This window comes from Semicossyphus pulcher, unplaced genomic scaffold, assembly GCF_022749685.1.
Source record: "Semicossyphus pulcher isolate SPU_LCO1_2020_fin unplaced genomic scaffold, fSemPul1.0.p SCAF_20, whole genome shotgun sequence".
Classification (NCBI taxonomy): Eukaryota; Metazoa; Chordata; class Actinopteri; order Labriformes; family Labridae; genus Semicossyphus; species Semicossyphus pulcher.
In genome coordinates, this window is record NW_027211694.1 from 15,611,897 (window position 1) to 15,637,384 (window position 25,488).

A 25,488-nucleotide genomic window follows, 5' to 3' on the forward strand; every position below is an offset into this window, starting at 1 on the left:
ATGCTTTGGTGTTTCCATATTGAGACCTCATTGACGTAAACTTTTCTCCCTGTGGTGTGTCACAATTCTCAGACTATTTGGCTCTCTCTCACTCCAGCGCAGGTTATGATTTAAATTGATTAGTCAGAGCTGATTCGAGGCCTGAAACCCCAAGAAAAACTGTTCCCTCTTCTTTCTAGCCATTAGGGTATAATACCTATCATACCATGTTCATAGTGCACTTTGGGGGCATGATACATGATCCGTGGCTGTGGCCTGTCATTTGAGGAGAATATAGCAGGAACAGAGCGGAAAACCTGTTGTTTAAATCTCTCGGGGGGTGGGGAACTGCTGAGAGAATTCACTCTTCTGGTAAATTGCAGGCTGTAGATTGCAGACTGTGGCGAGCGAGCGGAGACGGAGGGTTATCACGGCGAGCATTTGACGGACAAGTTCAGCGGTCATTTTAACTTTCTTTTTTGGCTTTATATGTATGTAGATTTTAACAATGGTGCAAGCTCTTTGCATAAGCACCAAGGCGAGTGTTGTGCTTCTGGGAACGTTTACTTGTGATTGGCCCACTTCAGTGCACCTTGGATAGTTTCCACTGGAGCTTTAGTGAATGAATTGAACACAATCCAACTCAAGGGTATTAGCTATTTAAGTGTTTATTGATGGTGACAGAGGGGTCCAATCATAGCCTTGCAACCCTAACCCTAGTCATCTAAGTATTTCTGACAATGATGGAGAGGTGTTCATGGGGCTGCAGGGAGAGCGATCATCTACGTTTAAAAAGAGTTAGAGAGTTTTGACAATTATGAGTGTTTCTGTGCTCTAACTCAGGCTGCTTATTTTAGCACACCATGCAGCTCACTACAGACATAAGTAACCAAGTGTTATTTCCATGAGCAAAAGACATGTCATTAAAGTGGTAATCTCTGAGATCTCAGCTTTGTTCTCTTTGGAGGCACCTATGGCGATGAACAGTAATACAACACGCTTCTCAGATATCCAGACAGTGTTGCATGTGTGACGTCCACGGTTGGCTCCGGTTGCAACTTTTGATTTTCCTCGCTGACGGTCGCTTTCCTTTCAGACTGTTTGCTTCATCTGAGCGTCCAATTTGTTTCTTTTTCTTTGGATTTTCACTTATTGTTGAAGTTGTATCTGTAGTCATCGATCTTTTCTTTGTTTGTTCAGCCATAGTAGATTACTGTTAACTCGCAACACTTGCAGAGAGTGGAAAAGCAGCCGCTTAGCTCCGCCTACCCTCTCTGGCAGACCAACCACTGCTGGGTGATGGAAAACGCGTCACTAACTGGGCGCCGCTTGTGATTTCTTACATCATACAAACCACCACCACAGACACCCAGTCTGTAATACTGCAAACCCAAAGGCTTTCATCAGTGGGCCATAGATTATTACTTTAAAAACAGAAAAATAACCTAGGGCCAACATATCCACTATGTGGATGCAAAGATGCAGCTGGATAAGTGTTTACCCTCAAAATTATTTTTCCTGTAAAACGGAAACAAATGATCAAAAAGTAGGAAAAGAAAAACAAATTCTATTTTTCTCTAATAAAAAAATGGTGATTATACCCCCCAAAAAATGAATGAAATAAAAAAAAAATCATCACATTTGTACTAAACATACTGTGATTAAAAAACATTCTCATATCATTGTGTGATAACACAGTTTATGTAGCATGAGACATCTTAAGGATGGGTCTTCTAGCATTGTGGCTGTGGCTCATTGGTGCAGTCGGCCGTATTTCAAACGGAAGGTTGGTGGTTCGATCCCTGACTGCTACAGTCACATGTCGAAGTGTCCTTGGGCAAAACACTGAACCTCAAATTGCTCCCGGTGGCATAGCCATCGGGTATAAACTTTCGTTGATTTTGATTGGAGCTTAGCACTGAGTGTGAAAGGGTGAATGTGACGTAGTGTAAAAAAGTGAGTCGTCGGAACACTAGAAAAACGCTGCGCAAGTCCAGTCCATGAGCCATGCTGTTCATATTTAAGACGTTTTTAACCAACTCACTGAGTTAGCGTTATTTTGCTCATGCTAGCCAGCTACACTTGCTAAAATCTGCTAGCAACAACATTAACGCTGGTTGGTTAGAATTGCGAAACCTGCGCTTATTATTTTATGTGTAAAATCAAAGACCCATTGTTTCAGCTGAAATGGCCATTGAGAAATCTATTTAGCTGGGAATTACTTCTAGCGGATAATAGACCAGTGTCTTTGGTAAAACACAGAGTACACTCCTTCATTAGCTTGTAGCAGGAGAGATGAATTGCAGCCGAGTAAATGAGAGTGACAGAGCAGCAGACGGGAAGAGGAACACAGAGAGCGGGATCACTTGTCTGCTTTGATGTGATACTTAAAAGCACGGTCCCTCCGGTCCTCAGAGCATCAAGTTTGGGTGAACGCCGCCTCAAATCAGTTTATGAAATCCTCCAAGTGATGTTGACAGATCAAAATGCTGTTGGTTTCCCTGCTTATGTCTCAAATGTTTTATTGAAAACACATCACGTTGGAAGTTGACAAATATTTACAGACTGCCACGACTAAAGGCACGTAAAGAAGAATCCGTTTGAGGGAGTATCAGTCGAGATGCTTCTATTTTTATCGTCCGTGTCGATTCCTTTACTCCGGTCGTTCCCTCGGCTGCTTTGTGTGCTGATGTAGAGATGACAGCTCTGTGTACGTCTGCGCTGCTGTCTATCCGTCCATCTCTGCCTGTATGCGTGTTTGGAGCCGGCTCGCCCTGGGCTGTACGCCGCGGCCGTCAGCACATAGATAGTTTGCTGTGACGTCAGATCAGTGTGTGTGTGTGTGTGTGTGTGTGTGTGCAACAGTAAAGGCTAGTCCTCAGCAATGTGTGTATCCGTGTTCAGGAAGTCAGCAGATAGTGCGCTCTCTTGCCCTCTGCAGTGTTTGTGTGTGTACGGCCGGACGACATGCTGCGACAGCAGTCAGTCAGTTGTTTACTCTGCGGCTCAACAGAAGAAGATGAAGGCGGGGACGGAGGGTGACGGAGGGGGCTGAGGAGGGGAGAGGAGAAAGTGACCAAAGTAGTAGAGTTCAGTGTGTGTGTACGAAAGTTGTGAATCAAGCTGTGGAGCTGGAGGAATAGACGGGGAGAGACAGAGAGGAGCAGAAGAATGGAACAAGGAAGTGGGAACAGCCACAGAATAATGATAGAGGTCCTAATATAGATGCGCTGCACTCCTTGCCTCCGCAAGCACACACACATACACACACAGATATATACACTAGACTCCACATGCATTGTAACACACATGCACACCCTTAGACACACTCTTCCTCTCTCTCTCTCACACACAAATATGGAACCACTGGGAGTTTCTCGGCGATTATTTTGCGATCCCAGTGTAATGATTGCAGCTTACGAGGCACTCTGCATACTGATACCAAACATCCATATTAATTGGTGCGTAATTGCTCACTGATCATTGTTGAGTATGTGTGCGTGCATGCACGAGTATCTAAATGCATGCACATAAATCAACAGAAAGTTTCAGAGGAGGCGCCTTTAAAATCAGGGGTTACAAAGTGAGCGTGCTACGTTGCTAACGCTAGTTAGAGGGCCTGTTTAATTCAGCCCAGTCATGCCTTTCTCGTACCTTTTCTTCTAAAACACTCTGAGAATATTAACTTCTCTGAGACAGACTATGCCCTACTTTTTTTTGCTGCTCCGCAGCTGCCACGCCGCTCCGCTCCCAGGAGGAGTAAATGTAGAAAATTCTGCACAGCTAATTTTTCAGCCAAGTCCAAGCAGCAGTCAGCGAGATCTCTTTGTTTTAAAAGCGTGGCTGCTTTGGGGACGGCTGGAAGTAACTTTAGATTTGTGAGGTTAAGACAATGAGTGGATGTAAAGCCAGAAGAAGACACCAAATTGTTGCTGCTCTATATGTAAGGGAGAATGTATCGTGAGCAGGTTATCATCGCAGAAGGGTGAGCAGGTCTGCTGTGGATTGTTTACTTCCACCTACTTCCGCATGTACTGAATACATCCATCGTTGGAGTGTTATTTTTAAGTGGGATCCGCTTCCAGACGCTCATTATCCTGCATTTATCCAGCAGTGCAACATTTCTGCAGAATGCTCAGCCGTGCCTCCGTCCTGAAATGTATTCATCACCACCGCTTTGAAAAAGCGTGTGTTGTCACCCCGAGCCGTGGCTCTGCAGCCATGCAGAACTGGTAACGGACGCGGCTCAGTGAGCACGAGCCCAGCGTGTTTACTCATCATTAGTAAGTGTTCGCAAACTGTGTGCATAATGCAGCGTTGTTGCTTTTGTACACAATAAGCTGACGTAGGACGCCGATCAAAGGTTAATGAACAGGTAATGCAAAGGTCAATTTGGGGGGGGGTTTGGTCAGGGAGGGATTTCAGAGGTCACGCAGGTCTGTTGGTAGCAGTGGAATATGGATTATGATCACTCATTGATTCTTGAATTGTTTTCAATTTATATTTATGGTAGCCAGCAATTTAAGACCAGCTATTAGATGCTCCATCCTCCACCTGAGACTGCAGCTAAGGATGCACGATATTGGATTTTTTGCTACTGATATTTTCCAACCCTTTTTGTCCACTGCTGATTTTGATACCGATACATTAGGCACATGTTTTTTGCCACCTAATTGTAGAGAACATCAAGACTCCCCTGTAGTGGAATTAATATCATGCCTACTCTTATTGTAGTGGCCAAAAACTGCCATAACGCAGACATCTTGCCCTCTTCTTCACGCCTGATGTAAGAGGCATTGTACAAAAGGTCACGTGTCTGATCACTCACGGTTCTGAGCGCACCTGAATGCAGCATCCCCCCGAAACACAGCAGTGAGGGAGACATGCCCGGACTTGTTTACTGCACCTACTACGGAGACGTCAGTGATTGCAGGACTCTTTTTATCGTGTGTGCGTCCGTGAATACGTAAGTTAGTTTTGCACTGATGTTTATGTTACTCTCTGTTAGTGTCGGCTTTGGCTGCGAGTGTATTTTTTCGGCGTGTTTGATGTTGTTAAGTCCGTTAAAATGACGAGAATGTGAGCTAACTGTTAGCAAGTTAAGAGTTGTGAAAGTTGTTTAACTTCTATTCATTGACTCAAGTTTCTGTGACTTTTTAGTCTTGTATATTGTTGAAAACTTTGCGCAGGCAGTGCAGCGCACACTTGTGCCCAGTTAATGTTGTGGGATTACATCAAGCCATTTTAGGGACTCATCAAGCATTTAGGCAGAATTAAAGCGTTGTTTTATCGTCGGAAAATATCGGCAGAAAAAGGGTTAGGGTTTTTCAAGCCATAATCTGCAGATACTGATAACACACCGATAATATTCCTAACAGCAGCCTCCCGTCTCGAGCTGCGTTTGGTAAATATGGATCTCTATTCCACAAAACAAGACGTGGCAGTGTACTTCCCAAAGACAAGAGGATCTTTTAAACCGAGTCACGGCCGCTTCTCCTTCCAGTACCCTTCCTCACCCCCCCCCCCCTGTGGAATCCATCCAGGATTAAACCTACCGCACCTACATTCAGCCACACCGAGGAGGTGAGGGCGCGTGAGAGGGGGACTGAGAGGCTGGGTGTGGATGAATTCACCACCCCCCACCCCCCCGTGCCTGACACTGGCTCAAGCCCTGGAAGGCAGTACTGAAGAAAAGAAAATGAGCGGCTGCGAGAAAATAATTAAACGTTTATCTCCAGTTTCATTTAATTAGTTCTCTGGCTCTAAACTAATCTGCCCCCTTTTTTTGCCTCGCTTTGCCTCTCCAGTCCGCTTTCAGTCCGCTCCTGCCCTCCACAATGGAGTCGCCCCTTGTCGTTATCTAAGCCGTGCTGCTGGCTTATGTTGTGAAGGAATCATACTGTAATTGAAATGCATTGTGATGCATATTTCACACAGTATGTATAGGCGTGCGTGCAGTGTTTTTTTAAGACCACACTCGTGTTGTAAAATCACTTAGCTTGCATTATAGAAGTGTATTATATATTAGCATTCATGAGGGGAATGAATTAGTAACTTGCACACCATTCGTACAATATAATGATCGTAGGAAATGAATGCAATTAGACTACATTAAAATATGATGTATAATAAGGTTATAATTCAATAAGACGCTTCTTTACATGTTGTATGTGTTCTGGTATGTATCACGGTGCTTATATTGAACACAAAGATCACACAGCCTCACAAAAACGCAGATAAATGTTCAAGTTGACGATACGCCTCCCTCGGGTCAATTCAGCCCTGTTTCTTGTCCTTGATTACACTCCCCTCGCGACGTAAGACTGATGCTCGTCGACCCCGCGCACACACACACAGCCCATCCATTTGTAACTAATAACACCAGCCTTGGGTTTCATCTCAATGCTGCCTTTTGTTGTCTCCGTGAAAGGGGCCCCGAAGTCTCAGCTGCTTGTTTATTCTGTCGCTTTGTGGTCGCCTCGTCCTTCTTTATTTATGCGCTTCGTCCAAGGTGAGAGCACCGACTGCAGTATTTGCTTTCGCCTCCTTCCTGGAAATGGTTTGTGTGATTTTTCCTCCCAAATACAAACGATCTCAAAGAGGTCATTAACATGTTTCCGAGCCTCCAGATTCTATTATGATCCGGTTGATGTTAGCCTTATGTCGCCAATCTCTCACCTGGGTGGGATTGACAATATCTATTAGGAGCTAACAGCCCTCTGCGGACGGCATTAGTATTGCCAGAGGACATCTAGAGATGGTAATTATTACCTGAGCAGCTCTGCGAATTTCACCCAATCCAGCTGAAATGGCCATTTTTTTTTAGCTATTTCCCCCTGCCGGCTTAATAAAAAGCCTAACAGAAAATTACCTTCTGATTTCCAGAAAACTCTCTCTGCCACTGATGCTTTTTCAACCTTTAAAACCACCTCGGTATTTCCAGCCACATCTCTGTGATTAGTAGTGGTGGGGAATAGAAGGAATAATTAGATTTGCCTCCCACAAAGCACTTTCGCTGACGTGCGGTACACTACAAAGCAGATTTCAAGGCCGTGTTGCGAGAAACATTAATTTGTCTTGTTTGAGCAGGATCATATCAGCGATTGGCGAGAAAAGATCTCAGAGACAGGACGCTGTATGCTTTTCTGTGATGTTGCCCATTTTAAAAAGCTTCTCTGTGCTATCAATTAGATGTATCATGTCCATTTCAGGTCCAGTGATTCTCCTGACAGAGGTGAGAACTCCTCATATTCCCTTATGGCGGCGTAAGAGAGGAGAAATATGATGTGTGTGTGTGTGTGTGCCCCCTATTTTCCGTCCCGATTTGGCCTCTCCGAATCCACCCAGAGATCGAGGAGAGAAAAAGCTCAGCCAGTTGCTGCTAAGCCCCAAAAGTAATTTCAGCAATATTACTGCACCAGTTGGTACACACAGGTGTGTGTTTGCCTGTGTTTGTGTGCATGTCCTGGAGTTTGTGGGTGTGTTTGTTCAGCTTATGATGGCAATGTGTATGTGCTTTTTTTTGCCGTGATTTTTATGGATGTACGTTTGTTTATATATATGTGTGTTTAGGCGAGGGGTAGTGTGTTTTCAGGGAGAAGGAATCTGCTTGTGCAACTTAAAAGCACTTTCAAGCCTCTTCTCCGTTCTGCTCCAGTAACTTACTCTTTCCTTCCTCATCTTTTTTTGCACCCTCCAATTTCTCATCTCCGTCAGCAGAAAGGCTCTGAGGTCACGGTTAAAATAAATGACGAGATGCAACGTTTGCAAACAAAAGAAACCTCCACTTGTTTGACTCTGAGGTGCCGTGAGAGCTCCGAGCTAACTGCAGCGCATTCACGTCACCGCGGCTCAAATTAAACCTCCTCATTTAAATGCAATCCTCTTTCATTGCATCAGTTAAAAAACAGTTTCACTATAATACAAACCGTCACTTGACTGATTTTTGGAAAAGGCTTAGCATAGCTTAGTGTCTTTAAGCTGGAAGCGGCGTTTGTAGGAAATTAGATTTACAGTCGGCGATCAAAGTAGAATTTAACTTTGATGTTGTCAGCCTCTTAAGATCACATCCAGAGCATTGTACGTTGATGCATAAACACAGAGGGAACAAGACTCCATATTTATACTCGACAAATGAAAAAGGAACACATGAATGAACATGGAAAACTATACAAACTCAGAACAGTGTCACGCTGTTGACTGGTGGATCCATTGAGCCTCGAGGAAGGTTGTTGTGTCTTTCAACATTTCTCACCATCAAATGAAACCAATTAGAGCTATTGGTTGGTAATAATTCATAAATGTCCACTTCTTAATCCCTATTTGAACGGAAGGCATCGCTCCATGAAATTGAAATTCATGTGAAAAGCTGCAAAATACTTCTCATGCACAAGGAGCCAAACATATGGTAAGCTAGGAAGATGCCTGCAAGACATTCGGGATTTGGCGTAACCTTGTTACTGTTGCACCATTACTGTTATTTAGTCAGACTCTTCACCTGCATCACATGCACTACTTTGGTTCCTACTGCACATACGCCTTATTTAATCCCTTAAAGTGCTGTATTGACAACACACTAATGTAGCATAACCACTCACAACAACAGCATTGAGACTTCCATCCAAAGCAGAACAATTGTTGAAACAAAGTGGAGGCAATACATAGAATTGAAGTGAAGGACTTTAATCAATCACATTTCCTAAACTCCGGTCAGTTGGCACAGTTATGTTTTGGACCCTTTTCCTAAAGGTCAAAGTACAACCTTCTAGTCTAGTCTAGTTCTCTTTTCAAGACTTATCGACAATCCTATTAAAACCTGTTATGGATCAAAGCATTCACATATGTAATACTTTGGCCAGTTTTGCTTCAGGTACATCTTGTTTGAACTACAAACCGCTACAGACAGGTTAATCTGTTGAATGGCTGTTCCTAATTCCTCAAAAGAAAATCACTTTTTGAACAAAAGGCAGTTTTTGTAGAATAAACTGGAGAAACTTTTTGATTAGTGCATCCAGTGCTGTCCATAATGGAGGTGGACAGCTTTCTTGGGGCCCATGGAGGACAGCAATAACCTTGTTTATCCTAAATATAACCAATGATCACATTTGACAATCAATAAAATTGTATTTATTGTTACTTATATTTTGCCTGATTCAAAGCACAAACCCCCGTTCCTTAAAATGGCACGAGTCATTTCTTAGTTTTTGCCAACAACGTCCCTCAGACGGGCCATACATGACCTTGTGTGTAAGGGTAAAGCAACATTACAAGTAACGAGCCATTGAAGGCAACACGACTACCATTGCACACCAATGAGAAGAATAATCATGTAGATAGTGAAGGCTTTCTTAATCCCCCCCCACACTAGAAGTTGAACCCACTGCAACTTCTGTGGATGACAATGATGTGATGCCTGCACCTGTGCTTATATAGCCCCTGTAACCGAGTAAGCGCATGTGTTTATATGAATAAATCTGACTTAGGGACGGCCCGTTCACTGGACGTTTCAGAGGTCCAGCCATTCCTGCATTTGCAAAACACACCAACTACAGCGAGCTCTCAACCAACGCTGAACCAAATGAACAGCAGTTTTTAACAGTGTAGTTGAACGTCTCTTAAGCCTTCATCGTGACGCTCTTCTGACTCCTCGTGTTAGACTTTGAGGAGGACTCTCCTCCTTCCTGTCTGGTGGAGCGTGACTGAGACATGGCTGGCCTCTCCTTAGCTGGACCCGATCAGACACGATACACAGGAACAAATGAGCCCTGCTGTCTCCCCACCTGGCAGGACCAGAGAGTCGATGAACTCACAATGGATGTGTTTGGTTACTCTCCGCCTTGCTGCTAATAAATCAAACCCAGATAACTACACATGCATGTGCGCGGACAACTGCTCACATGGTTCCCCCCCTGTCTGTCTCTCTTCCCCTCGCTTAGAAAGACACACTCCTCCAGACACAACCACACACACAGAGCCCAACAGGCTGATAGATGGGGAGCTGGCAGAGGCTGATTAGCTGGGAGTGAATGGGGCAGAATTACAACTCTGTCTGCACTGTGATTGCATTGTTGCGTTGACAACGATCCATGTCGGATTGCTGGAATGCCGGGATGCGGGGAGAGTAATCGATGCTCTCCATCTGTCTCTTTGTCTGCTGATTTCTCTCCGAGTTCTTCTCATTCCTTTTTATATTTCTCTGTATTATCTTGTCTTTTCCACCACTTTTCTTTCCTTTCATCCACTATCCTATTCCTTTCAAGCTTACTGGTCGACAAGTTGCCTTAAAATGCTCTAGACATGCCCGTGTACTTTCCTCCTCACCATATAATTCCCTTTTCGCCCTGTTCTGTCACACCTCTCCCTCTCTACTTTCACTTTTCCACACCCATCCGTCTCTCCTGACCGCTCTGTTGTCCTCCTCGATGTGTCTCCCATCTGCATTTGTTCTCCGACTTTAAAGGCATACCAAATCGCGTCCTCACACTGGCACTCGTGTGGAATCACACAAAGTATTCTCAAACAGAATTTCATGAATCTAGGAGGCTTCCACAGCCAATTAAAGACACTGGCGTTGAGAGGTTTTCACAGCTCAACTGTTATAACTCATCACTTATAAGGTGAAATCTTATTTGAGTTCTTGTCATTGATGTTAACCTCATTATATCTGAAACATTTCAGCACGTAGAGACGAAATACAAGAAGATATATGAGAAATAAAACGGAGTATAAATTGCTTCTGAAAGCACACGGTATAGGTTTCCCTTGTGGGCCACTTTCTACCCCTTCCAGTCAAACCTCTGTTTCGTCTGTAAGAATACAGCGTGAGGATTGTGATGTCTCTCCCAGCTGGAATAATTAAGAGCAGCAGGATGTAAATTTACAACTGTAAGGTTGAAAAACACAATGAGCGATGTAAACCCACACAATTGTGAACTCAGTTGTCAGTCCCGGTGCAATCTCAGATGTAAAAAGTAAATCCAGCTCGAGCCTCACCTGTGCTTCCCTTTCATCGACCGCCCTCATATTTACATCGAAATGACTCTTGATGGCGACGGAGGTAGCGCAGACCCCAATTATGCGACAGAGTTGGCGGTGGAACCTGACAAATGACGGGTAATAGCTGAGGGTTGGAGGCATTTTCCAACACTCTTTCTCTCTAACAAACGTAGCTAGTACGTCTCCATGGTCTGACTCTGACAGAGTAATTTATTCCCACTCCGCCAGCACGGAACCACGGATTTAAAAGTTTCACCACTTACCCGAGCCTTCCCCATTTTTCACTCTGGAATGAAACTGTTATTATTCTAAAGAGAAATGGGAATTTATGCAGGCTTAGACACGGCCTTATATCTTCACTTACTTTTTCTTCTTTCGCTCGCCTTTACTTCCTTGTTTGATGCTTTTGTGTTTTTCATTATTCTCCTCTGCTTCTACGATGTGTATGTGTTTAATTTGTGTGGGGAGAACACGGCCTGCTTGTTTCTGCACCTCTTTTTACCGTCTGTCTCTCCTTACTGCAGGTTCAGACACCATGAACGTGGCATAAATCAGGTTATATTGATCTCTTTATTCAGGGGGAAGACACCGGCATTGGCTTCATGTAAATTTAATTCAGGCTTTCAAGCTCAACAGAGATAATTTACAAAGATGGCAGGTTTAATGCAGGATAAACACGATTTTAACATCAAAAATTGCTTAAATATTTCAAAAGGATTCTTTTCACATTTTTCAGGTATAGCAGTTTTGAAGTGTTAATGCACTTTAGAGAGATGTGCACCTCAAAACTCGGCTGTCTAACTCGACTAGATGTCTGAATTTCTTTCTTCTGCTTGTCATGCTGCTTTGCATACCCGCGTCTAAAATATCAGCATTCTCTTTCATGTGAAGATCAAGTGCTTTATGTAATTTTCATTAACACCAGATGATCACATCCTGTTACAGAGACTAGAACAGTTAATTGGCATTACATGATCCACATTAGGTTGGTTTAAATCTTATTTATCAGTGCGATCAGCTTGTTAATGTTCTTGATGTGTCCTCTGTGTCATGGAGTTCCACAAGGTTCTGTGCTCGGACCGATTCTTTTCACTGTATATATGCGTCCTCTGGGTAATATCGTGAGGAAACACTATTCATTTTCATTGTTATGCAGATGATACTCAATTGTACTTATCAATGAAGCCATATGAAACCAATCAGCATGCCTTAAGGATATAAAGATCTTGAGATAACTTTGGTTGTCATGTGGCGCTATATAAATAGAATTTGATTGATTGATCATTAACGTGAATGTAGTTAACATGAAACCATATGCAGCAACATCTCTACATTTTGACCTCTTGTGCAGTGCTGTATGTTTGGAACGGTGTAAAGCTTTAACAGCTGGTGGTGCCACCCAGAATCATCTCCATAGGAATGCTTGCAATGTGCAAACACACAGACGTCAAAGACATGTGAGAACACACGGAGTCTGAAAATGTTACCCTTTAAACGCCTGATTGAAGTGCGAAAATGTGAGTGAGAAGTTAACAGCTGGAAACTTGGAGTACTGTCACTGTTTCATGTGATGATAGAAAGGGAGCAAAAAAGGGAAGGATAAGAGAAGCGACAAGAGGAGATTAGATAAAGATAAATGAAGCTGGGGGAACGAAGATGAAGAAGCACACAGTCAAAAGAACAAGATGTCCTTTCACTAAATGGTAACCTTGGTTGGGATTTTCAAAACCACCATCTATTAAAGCCACAAAAAAAGTTTTCATTATTTTCATATTAACAAGAAATCAAATGACTTCTTGTGTGTGGAAGTTTTTCTGTCTGGTTTAGCAGGAAGTTGCTCTAAAACCAATTGTACGCAACCTTCCCAGCACCAAACCACAGACGGATGAACTTAAATCACAGTGGAGTAGTTAGCTTGCGCAAAAGGGCCTTATATTTGCCTTGTGTTTTAGAGGAGGTGGAGAACAAAACGGAGATAAAAAGAGAGTCACAGCTAACGTCGCTCAAAGTGTGCAACTGCTAGCTAAAAAAGTATTAGCTTAAAGGTTGAAAAGTTGTAAAATGTTTCCGCTTCTATGAAGTATCCAAAAACGACGAGAAAACAATTTAAAAATGTCCACATTTCATCCTTTTTTACTTGCAAACATACAAAACTGTGCACAAACACAAATTTGCAAGAGCAAATTTAAGAAAGCATCCACTCATATCTATGTTATGCTCTTCCCGTACCACACAGAAACACATTATTTCAATGCCATATTCTGCATTTAATAACCGCTCACGGAAATGTCTCCTCCAGTTGCCGTGATTGCAGCACCTACGCACACACAGCCATACATACTGTATACCATACATTAACTATTTAGATTTGTAAAAATTCCAACAGAGGTGAAACAGAGGTGAACATAAATATTACAGAAACCCTTCTTTCCTCATCGCATTGAATCTTCACACTCTCTGTAACTCATGCCACATGGACGTAAGGATGTATATGTGCAGAAGGCTTTTACCCATCAGCCCTGTGAGGTTGAAGCGAGGGCAGACACGCAGCGTGAAAGCTATGTGTTGATTACGAATTCTAAAAAGGCTTTATTTACTGAATGAGGACTGTATTTAAAGGATACAGCAATACCACTGACTCATTTTCAGTCATTAACATTCTAAATAAATGCGTGTTTTAGCGTTCGCTAACAGCTGACAGGAAGTAAAACTTGGACCGAAATTATTTCCCAGCGACACAATCCCAATTAAAATGGTGCATTCAGTGACTCTGATTGTGTTCACAAGCTGGTGGGAAGTTCCAAACATCTGGGACTTCCATGTTGGGTGCCAAATCTGGGAGACAAATGATAAACAAACAATGGCCTCCAGCAGGTTCGAGTAATTAAAAGCAATGTTTTACTCAAAATCTTTTGATACAAACACCTTCTGTGGGCTCGAAAGGTGGCGGAACAATGTTTGTATCTTACTGCACAATACTGTAGCTTTGTGTTTATATATAACTGTTTTTAGCCATTTAAGCAGTGTTGGGCCAAGTGATTATGCTGTTACACATTTTACAATGTTGGATGTCCAGACTAAACGTGGGTGAAGTTTCAAATCTGTAGATAAAAGTATGTTGGAGTAATCCCCAGGCTGCTGTGAACGCCAGGTTTCACACTGTTTTTCCTACACGCTTCACAAAGTGCAGCCTCAGGAGGCTTCGGAGAGCTGGCCAATCAGAAGAAAGAGAGCTTGTAGGGGCGGGGTTTCTTAAAGGGACAGAGCCGACTGAGTTGTTTCAGGCAGAGGCTGTATGAGGGCCTGCACAGAGCACCAGTGTGAGAAAAATGTGAGTTTTTTTAACAGTAAATTATGCTAAGCTACTCTACAGGTATCACAGAGTGAAATATAAAGCTTTAAATTAGCCACCAGTTACTCTACATTAATTTAAGCTTCACTACACAGAAGCTACCCCCATGAGAAATGTAGCAAGCTAAGCTACAGCAGCACAGCAAAAGTAGCTTGCTACATTTAAGCTAGTTTCTTTTACAGTGATTCAAATTAACTCAAAGTCAATACTATTATTATGGCATTTTTAGAAGAACCACCAATATACTAAAATTCGTAGCTATAGCAACATACTGTACATTTCAAGCTCACAATGTGAGCTCAGCTTGCTGGAAGTTTGTTGAGGGTATATATAGCTTTTGAAGACGCTACCGTGCTACTTGATCAATTAAGGAGCAATGCTTCTAAAAAGCTTTTTGATTTACGCTACTACCAAGTTACTGAGAAATGTAGTTCAACCTCTAAAGGCGCTATTTGATGTGTAGTTACCGCACACGTCTGCATTCAAAGCCTATTTAACACTTCTTGTGGCCGTCAGGAATCATAGAACCATAGTTACATCCATGTTACCTTTTGTTTCCACCTTTAATATTGACTGACACATGGGTCCAGGGCTGTTTGAACAGCTAGCTTAGCTTTGCAAAGCTAAAGCAGCTACAGCAGAAGCAGTGGAGGGTTACAGAAATGCTCTTGCATAATTACTACACGTTTGTTGAAACAGAAAAACAGGAGAAAGAAGTGAATTAGGATTAGATCTATTCACCAACCCCCCCCCCCCCCCCCCCCCATTCAAGCTCTGCCTTTCCTTTCGTTTAACTTTTCAGCTCTTATTAATGTTAATTTCCTTTACTCTCTCTCTCTCTCTCTACTGCTCTCTCTTCCTCTTCTCTCTCACATGTAATATTCCTATCCTTTGATGTGAGATGTTGAGGTTAATTTATGCAGGGATTTAATGAAAGGAATGCATGATTCATGTAGTTATCCTCCTCTCATTTCTATGCTTAAAATACAGGAGCTGGTATGTGTGCTGGGACTGCCGGGCCCTTTAATTGAAACTGCGTAGATGTTTATTTTCTCCTATATATCGACTTTATTTATTGGACAGATGGGAAACCAAAGCACCTAAACACAGACAGACATCCAGTAAAACACCCAGTTAAAAGGAAACAGGTGAGCATTACTCATGCATTGATTTTTTTCGATCCGTTCCTCCCATATTATTTATTCAGCCGTTTGTTTGATTTCATTACTTGAATGTGATTTTTGGACTTTGGCTGCTGCGTTGCTATGGCAGCAGAGGCAGGGAAGGTGGAGGAATGCAGGCAGGGAAGCGGGCGAGTTTGAGAAAGTTTATGATGTCATATTTTATCTGCAGCAGTAAATCCCTGGTTACTTACAGTAAGGGTCTTCTCGTTACCGCCGGTCTTGTGTTTGTTTTTAAGCGCATACCTGGTTAAAATTTTAGACCTTTAAGTTTAAGGGTCATGGCTGGATTTAAGGATGATATTGCTCTTCGTTTTAAGGGTTAAAGTGCAGTTTGTTTGCTCCGAAAATAGCAATAAATAGTGCATAAAAAGTCATTAAAAGCACGAAAAACAAGCACAAATACATAAAAAATGGCGTTCACTTGGTCCTCCAGGACGCGACCCTGCTCTAAATTCATAAAGTCGAAAACAAGGAAAATATGCTGCTGAAAAAGCAGCCTTTTCTCTGCTTGTGTTCCCTCCATGTGTGTTTGTTTGTGTCGGCCCTTCCTGCACTCACAATCCACACGCCTCCGGCTGCTCTTACAGCACGGCACAACGCAGGAAGCTTTCAATGAAAGAGAAAAATACATGCAGTCCTACTTTTTTTGTTTGTCTCTTTCCTCCATTCCCCCAGTCTGCAGGTTCGCTCTTTGTCTCTCTACAGACGGCGCGCGGCGTCTGTCTCTCTCTGTGCGCACACACATCGATACATGCGTCTTCATATAAAGATGTATTAGAAGCCTATTATGTGAAATAATGAGATCTCATCTCAGCAGGTCACACTATTAACTCTCCTCAGTGGAGTACCTCAGGCAATTTACGTTTGTGTGTTTGTATCTTGAACTGTGACTGTGTGTGCGTTCTTCTGCAGGTGCATGTGTACAAATAGCCTCCTATCCTCTAGATGATGCCCTTCACAAATGAGTTTTTTAGTGTTTTAATGACAAGCCAGGAGCCTCAAACCAATCGGCTCTCTCGCTGTGCGGTTTGTGTGCGCACGGCTTTACAGTCTGTGTTGAGGTTTGAACTTGTAATCGTATTACAAACCGAGGGATACGGATGACTTGCTTGTTTTGAAACCCTTCAATGTTTCCTGCTCCGACTTGTTTTGGGAGCCTGAGAGATGAAAAAGATGACAGAATGAGACAGATGCAACTGCGGTGCTGCATGTTCGCGCACATGAACGTCCCAGTGTGTGCACATGAAAGCGTGTCTGAATGCGTACGTATCCGTGCCTATTTTGATGTCCTGATTAGCACTGTTTATATTTAGATCATATTAATCCGCTCAAAGTCTTCATTCCCCAGGGCGCTGTCACACACACACACACACACACAGACACACAAACATCCCCTCGTGCAGCTCATCAACTTCAACATATTGAAGCAGAGGCTGCTTGGAAACAAAATGAAGCTACTAATTCGTCGTCTCCTCCTGATGTTTTGGTAGATTTAAAGCTCTTGAGATCACGCGAGCAAATTGCTGAAACTTTCCAGCCAACAGCCAGATATCTGGTGTATTAGGGGCATATCTTCTCTCGCAAAGTTCTATAATTGAAAAAGCCTCAGACCTCAGAAGCAGATGGAGGTGCCGCAGCTTCGAGGAAATGGGTGACACTTAGCTGTTGGGGAAATTTAATGGGTTTTATTGAATGAATGCAAAACTGGCAGCAGGAGATAGCAGGCAAAGGAAGCCCAGCCCAAATCTTATGTTCCTTTTCTTTCTCTTCTCTCTTTAAACCTAAGCAGTTCTTAAAGGGCCGGTTCGCCGATTTCCAACCTCAGTCCTATCATGCTATTGTGGGGAGCTAATGCCATAATGGTAGAATAAAAAATGCAATTTGGCTCTGTGCGTTTGGAGGACGCTATCCGCTTCTCCAATGGGCCCTGGAAAACTCTGCCAGACTAGGAAGGGGCCCAATGCACGCTGGGTGTTGTAGGACTGTAGAGTGGGCGAAACCACAAGCTGTTTGTACAACTTTCTCCACAGCTATGGCGCCAATTTCAAACATTATTGCTTCTATCGATGACAAAGAACACCAGCTTTGACTGACAGTGGACTTGATACACCAAGACATCATCCGCTCTGTTGATGGCTGTATTTCCTGATCCGTGTGTGCTCTCGGTCAGCGTGTCATCTTTGTGCAGGTGCCAGTGTCGAGTATACGGCAGTATGTGCGAGCGGTGTGTGCTGCATGTGTGCAACCAATCCCTGCAGTGTGATGGCCTTAAGCCCTATGTTCCCTCGGAATCACTCTGAAGAGACAAATCCAGGGGCTTAGGCAAATTACACACACTTACACCTGTGCCTACACACATGCTAACACACACACACACACACACTCAGGCTTTCATACCCCCTTATCTTCGCTGTCAATTACTCCTTTGCTGCAACTTACACACACTCGGGTCTCTGCAGCAGCCCTCTCCTCTCCTCCTCTCCTGTTTCACTGGTTTCCAGTCATAGATTCATTGAGGCATAAATTCAAAATGGCCTCCTCGTGGAATGGAAAGGCTCGATGATTTCGGAAACACCACACTGAGCGCCAACACACACACACCCACGCACACAGACAACACGTACACCCTGCCAAAGCTTTTCTGGCTTATTTTATTACACTTCCTCCCCCACGGCGGGGATGACCATATGTCTTCATGTGGCTACACTCGTGGGTGTGTGCGTTTGCATGCGTTGCTGTGTGCGTATGCGTGCTCCACGACACCTTGCAATGTGTTATATCCCAGTGTGTGCGTGTGTCCGCTCAAGCAGGGAGAGAGTCTGCCGGTAGGTTTCAGTGGAAGGATTGTAAACGCACTCTTGCCCTGAAGGTCTTGGCCACTCTCCTTGACTGGCCTTTTCAAAATAAAATACTCTCTGTTCTAGGGATGCACAAAATTATCAGTATCTGCAGATAATGGCTTGAAAATGAGATACTGGCATCGACAGATATGTCATTTTTCTGCCGATGTTTTCCGCCGATAAAACAACGCTTTAATTCTGCCGAAATGCTCGATGAATCTCTAAAAAAGCTTGATATAATGCAACAAATTAACTTGGTGCGAGTGTGTGCGCACTGCCTGCGCAAAGTTTTCAACAATATACAAATAAAGACTAAAAAGTCACAGTAACTTGAGCCAATGAATAGAAGTTAAACAACTTTCACAACTCCTGCTAACAGTTAGCTCACATTCTTGTCATTTTACCGGACTTAACAACATCAAACACGCGGAGAATACACTCAGGGCCAAAGCCAACGCTAACAGAGAATAACATAAACATCAGTGCAAAACTAACTTACATATTCATGGACGCACACGCGATAAAAAGAGTCCGTCGGCGATCACTGATATCTCTGTAGTAGGTGCAGTAAACAAGTCCGGGCATGTCTCCCTCACTGCCGAGTTTCGGAGGGATGCTGCATTCAGGTGCGCTCAGAAACATGAGCGATCATACATACATGTGATCTTTTGTACTTTAATGGCAGTTTTTGGCCACTACAGTAAGAGTAGGCATGATACTAATATACCTGTATCACAATCAGCAAAAAGGGTTGGAAAATATCAGCATATTGGATATATCGGCAAAAAATCCAATGTCGTGCATCCCTACTCTATTCTTTTTCTGTATCTGTTGATCTGACTCTTAATTCATCCTGAGCTGAGTCATTAATGTGTAAACCCTTTTATATAATTAAGCTTGACTAAACAGCCGATTTTTTGAGGACATCATTAGAGAAATATTGAGCAATTAACACAACTGTAGGTAATTATTGTTTTCCACAATTCACGCTTCCGAACGAGCCCCTTCAACGACTATCCTTCAACTAATTAAACTGCTGGCTTTTCAATGAGCTTAATTGGTAGTGCAGCTGTCTGTCCAACTGCCAGGCGCCGACAAGTCGATGATCACTCTGACTGGAAGCCATAGGGATGTAAAGCAGAGCATCATTATCCCGCTCCACTATATTAGTTTGCCAGGCTCCCACAGACGGCTGTCAGGGGTGGGTTTTTTTTTTCTCTCCCCTCGATTTTAAATGAACTTTGCAACAAATTATCTCATCAATTCCAAACTTTCTGAATGTGCTTCATTAACAACTTCACCAGGGATAAACTGCAGGCTCGGGAAAGTTGTACAAAATGTCCTTTAACTCCTTGCGAGTCCTCCCTGGCACGAATGATTTCAGTGTCCGGAAGAAGAGATCCATTATTCATGTTTCTTTTCTATATAAACATGTTTGTTCTCAGACTTTTATTAAAAACAGAAGGACACGCCAAAAACTCTCCTGCTTGAGCCACATTTCCTGGCTTCAGATGACTTATTCTGGCTGTTTTATTGATGCATGACTGTGCATATCTTTTTTTGATTCATATTGACTTTATAGTCACACATATTCTGCTCTTATTCTTGCGGCTTTGTGCAAGGAAAGGTAAACAATATCTCCGTATAAAAAGTAGACCCCATGATATCTAATGCTGATTTCTTGCAGCTGTAATGACCAAGGTGCTCCGTATGGATCCACCGAGTTCCATCTCATCACGAATACAACAAACAAGGCTAGAATCCGCAGCTCATGGTCCGCACCCCCTGTCCCACTTAATCACCAGAGCCGCTCTGATCCACCAGCGAGGGATGTTTGGAGTGGGATGCTGGTAGGCGTTTGCTTTCAAACACCTGTGCTTCTCCTGCAGATGCTCCTGTTGCGTTTTTGTCTCGCTAAAACCCACAAAAGGAGAAACAGACACAGGAGAAGAGAGACACAGTGAGAAGGACGAGCAACGTGGGGAGGGAATAGAAATCTCATCAGCCCCTTCACTTCTTACTTTCTCTGTCGGTGTTAGCAGCAGTGGAAACAGACTAGCCCTGCAGTCAATTGCAGGTGCTAGTCAGACTATAAATAGAGCGAGGATGTAATGTGCCCCCACCAGGAGAATATCAATGAGTTTCAATTTCAGTTACATGTTGAATGCAGCGCGAACAATGAAGCGTGTCTCTGTGCCAGACATATCTAAAGTAGGAACAAGTATTTACGGGATCTAATGCGACATTCACTTGCTATGCAGAGTTTGTAATACAGATATTTGTTAACAAGGCACAAGATGTTCTGGTTTCTGTTTATAGTCTGAGTACAAAGTAGTAATTATGTTTGTGCTGCATTAGTTTGTATCCACAAAAGTGTTGCGTGTTGAGAGCAAAAGAGGCGAAACTCGCTGGCTGAAACCAAAGACTGTTTAAATAGATGGACGACAAAAGAGCGAGGGCGGCACAATTTATCAAATATTAATCCTGATCATGATTTTGGCTTCCAACGATTGAATAATTGATAGACGATATTGACGTTTAAAATGCGTGCTAACTAACAGCCACTTCCCCAGGGGGCGATGGAGCTGGCATGTCATGTTTTTTTTTCCCGGTTCAACGAGTGATCACGTTAACTGCCGACTTTCAGCCTAACGTGTCTGTGGTTGTTGTCGTTACAGCTGTTGTTGACAATCTCAATGGCAAAAATTTTGGCTTCTTTTTTTGTGCAAAGAGATAAAATGGAGACGCGCCTAACATCTTACAGTCATTGGCTGACAGATTTTCTCTGTTACCATCTGTTAGGTAAGCATTTTTAAAACGCAGCGGTACGGCGGCCCGTGGCAGCGTTTTTAAGGGCCGGGAGGGCAGGTCCGGTCCTTGGGGACTCTCAGGAGCTTAACCAAGGCGGGAGGGCCAGGCTCAGCCCTCTGACAGCGCAGCAGGATGGGGCATGGAGCTCCGCAATTTTGGACATAACACTCTGTGACAACAATTATCTTAAAATTGGCATCGTAACTCCGCCTCAGTTGTTGGTTACCTTTGACTTTTAAGCCACGATGTTCTGGACGATCACCGTGACTCTCCACCTTTCATCCCCCTGGCTCTGTAGTTGTGAGTGACGGCTGGCCTCAGTCATGAGTGCACTCGCTTTACAGATAAGTGGTGCCGTCTGCTGTTGTGAACATATATTGGCGTTTAAAAGTCTAGACCCCGAATGTAAGACGACCCCACAGTGACAGATATACCACTTAAAATTCATGTTACCGGGTAGAAAAAGCAGATTATATCATCACTAGTTAACCATGCTAACGTTTACTTCATGTGTTGGTTTAAAAACAACGTCCCTCGTCTTGTTATAGGCTTACAATGATGTAAAAGGAGCTTAAAAATGCTCTTGAAGCTACATTCATATAATCAAGTTTAATGAGTGTAGCTAAAACTTCATGTCTCTGGCATACAGCCAGCATTCCCTCGATGTTCAATCCATGTAGAACACATGGGAATAAAGAAACAACCTTGCTCCTGTATTGCAGTATACAGCTACTTGTATTACAGTGTGATGTCATTGTAACACAACCCAGCAGAGCCGCTTAGCTTGCATAATTGGTCAAGAAATGCAGCGATTAGATTTTTTTCTGCTTTTAAAGTTACAAGATGAGAAGCTTCAAGGATGAGGACTCGCTGATGAGTTTGTGAAACTTAGAGGACATGGAGCCACTCCAAGGACTCGCCTCCTCACAGGGGGGAAGTAATATCCAGTGCATGTGTAAAGTTGGATTTAGTGTGTGTGTGTTTTTTTTCATCTTAACCTGTCACCCTAATAAGTACTGCAGTTAGTTAATGATGTGCTCCTTGGCCTGCGAGGTAACACTATGTCTCTTTTTGTACAGTACGGCCAATTAAAAATGCAGGTGCCTTTGCTCTGCTGCGATGAAATGGTCGTGCAACTTATTTAGCATGAAACTGGTGCTGAGCTATCGACTTCCGATGGAATTAGCCCGTCTTCCAGTCCAATCAGGCATTCGGTGTTGACTGTCAGTGGAATTAGCGTCGTCCCCGACTGACAGCCAGATTAGCTTTGTCCTATTGATCTTGAGCAGTGCAAACCTTTCCTCGCTGATTTAACTGCCTGTGGTTGGACATGCCCAGTGATATACTGACGCTCCTTAATTCTTAAAGCGCGTTCAAGTGATGAATCTTACAAAACAATTATCCCTGTTTGATAGTTCTTATTTAATTTACGTCAAACACAGAGAAGAAGACGGAGGAAGTAGTGGGAGTCTGATCTGTTTAAACTCTGTGTCTGCGATTCCAGAGGCGTGTAATGACTCATCGCCCCCGTCCTCCCTGTTTCTGGAACATCACAGGTGTGAAGCGTTCTATAAATGGTATCATTTCAAACCTGCTGTGCCCGCCGGCGACGGCGGAGAACATGACATCGCACAAAGCCTGCGACACCCGCTCAGCTGCTCTCACGCCAGCGTTTTTCGTTCCTCATTCCTCACGACCCCCTCCAACATCTTCGTTATCTCTCCCTTCTCACTTTGTCTCACTCTCTCTCTTTTTTTCTTCCCCTTCATCTCATTCCTCTAGCTCTCATTCCTCAACCTCAGTGACCCTCATAAAATGTGCTGCCCTGACTCGTGCCAGCGGTGTAATGTCGAACCCCAGACAGCGCAGCAGACCTCCAGGGCGGCGCAGAGTCAAGTGGCAGGGTCCCACACTTTATTAAAATGCCAGAATGTCTCGCCGGGTCAGCGGGCTGAGTGAAGACAGAACTTGGACACTTCACGCAACCTATACGTTTTCTAATGGGGTCAACAGAGAAGAGCGAGCTGCTCGTTGGCTTCAAATACTTGTTATGGTTGCAAACAGCTTAGAAAAGGAGAGCAGAAACTAGAATTTGGTAAAAGAAGCTGGAGATTCCCACTGCACAATGAATGCATCACACAGTTGTCAGAACAGCCCAAGTGTTAAACCAACTTGGATTAAAAACATACACAATTAAAAGACGGGAAGCATTGAATTCACCACTCTGTGGCCAGACAGAGTCTGTATTCTATGAGACGGGAACTTTCTGCTCTGTTAGGGCACATTCGGTTTGACAGCAGCAGAACAGCAGAACAACCTAAGGGCTGGCATTTGTGTGGGCGTTCTGCTACCGGGCACAGACAGAAACTAAAATATGAAGCGAGAAGTCCAGTGTGAAGGTTTAATCAAACTCCAAGACAGTGATGGTTTATATGCCTTCAAGGCAGGATTGTTAAACCTCTGGAAGGATGTCACAGCTGCATTAGTTTTCTCCAGCTCCTCTTTATGCTTGCAGGGTACATTATGGAGCAATGTTACCTGTCTGATATGTGCTCCTGCGTGTGTTCGAGCCATGAGAATGATTTGTGGCAAACAAGTTTGGCAAAATAATATCACAAGACAGCTCTAACCTTGCAAGTAAGGAATTGTTTGAGGATGTCGAGTTAGGTTTATAGTTTTAAAAATGTTGCACTAGCTGCTGTTCTGTGTCTCTGGGTTTGCTGCAAAAGTTCTTCTGGCACCAGTGCCGTCATTTCATGTTAAGTTGGTGCACCCGAAAAACGACAGGCTATTTAAGTTTGAATCTCAGCCTTTGGTGGTTTGCAAAGTAAGTTTCCACAAACAAAAATGGCATCCTTAAGTGTAGATGGAGTTAAGGACGAGGTCACATTTGGCTCACACCCCTTTCCAACTGAAATTAGCGCGTTGATGCGGGTTTTTCAGATGCCGATTGTCTCTTTTCCCATTGCCAGTGAAGTATCCTCCTTTGCGTCACCATCTGATGTCACAAACGCGCCCCAAACAGGGTTAGTAAACAGTGAAGATGTAACGGTGGTTAGGTCTTTTTTGTATCCATTATCAAACTCGGCGCCGACAAATTTGGAACGATGTTCGAGCGCTGCTGAGACGGGCGGAATTTGTAGCTGAGATGACGAGGAGTCGCAGAAGTTGGGGAAGGGGGCGGAGATTAGCGTGTCGACACGCGATTTGTGTTCCCATCCGTGCCGATCGGAGCCGAGGCGATAATTACCCGGGTAGTCAATTTGACCCGGGTCTGAATGATGAGTGTAGCCTTTCTCATGAAGCAAAATTATTTGGATATTCAGCCAGATTTATTTGGCTAAAAAGACTCAGCAGAGCAAGGCAGAGGCTGCAGTAGCTTTCCTGCAATGCATCCTGGTACATGTAGGCATTGCGGCACAACACCGTCACCAGGAGACCTCGGCTTTGTTGAATTTATTGCTTCATAAACAAAACTAGGGCGTCCACATGAAACGCAACAATGTTTCCCTCTACAGTCATTTCATGTACCTTTTAGAGTCAGAAGGTGCTTCAAAATACAAGAGAAAAGCAAGACATAAAATACGAACACAATGTTGAGTCATAAATAAAAGAGAAGAAGAAGTAAATAAGGCAATAAATAAAGCAGAAATAAACAAAGCAGGTCTTTGTTTCACCTTTGAGTATTGAATTAAATATTCAGTTGCACACTCGCTGTGGTAGATGTCCCCATATGCCTGAACGTAGCCGCCTTGAGTGGAGCGTGACGCACACTTTGTGAATCACAGTTTATTCCCCGGCCCCGTGTGACGAGAGTAATGCATCAGAGAGACGTACGCCCACACTGCGGCTTCACGTCAGGATGGGGATGAAACTATTATGTTGTGTTTTTACACAAAGCATTTTTCCTGCAGCCGCTCTGGCCCGGCCTTGGCAGCTGCAACAATGTCGGTTGTCACTGTCGTTTTGTGCTGATGCTTTTACTATATATCAAGTTATTCTAAAATGCAATTACACTTGTGGCTCACGCGCTGAAAGCTTTCTTTCAATGCCATCACCCCATTACTCCAAGTAGATCAATAAATACCAATCTCTTCTTAAATAGGCTGCTCTACATTTGTCCATGCTGAATGTGATCGTCACAAACACCGCACCGAGCAAGATTACCTGCCACCTGTCGTGTCTTTGTTGTCTGCACACATAGCAGAGAAGCAGGTAGAGCAGACGGATGGTCACACAGCAACACAGATGAAGAAATCATGTCGAGCACAGGAAGCGTGTGTCCGTACATCAGGGAGGCGCCGGCCTCCCTCGGGGCGCCCGCGCA

The 25,488-nt window shown here is 43.6% G+C and overlaps 1 protein-coding gene across 2 annotated transcripts in view; it reads left to right on the forward strand.

Annotated features, from left to right (window-relative positions):
• grm8a (glutamate receptor, metabotropic 8a) overlaps window positions 1-25,488 on the forward strand; it is a 258,297-nt gene that overhangs the window by 102,941 nt on the left and 129,868 nt on the right. The window lies entirely within an intron of this gene.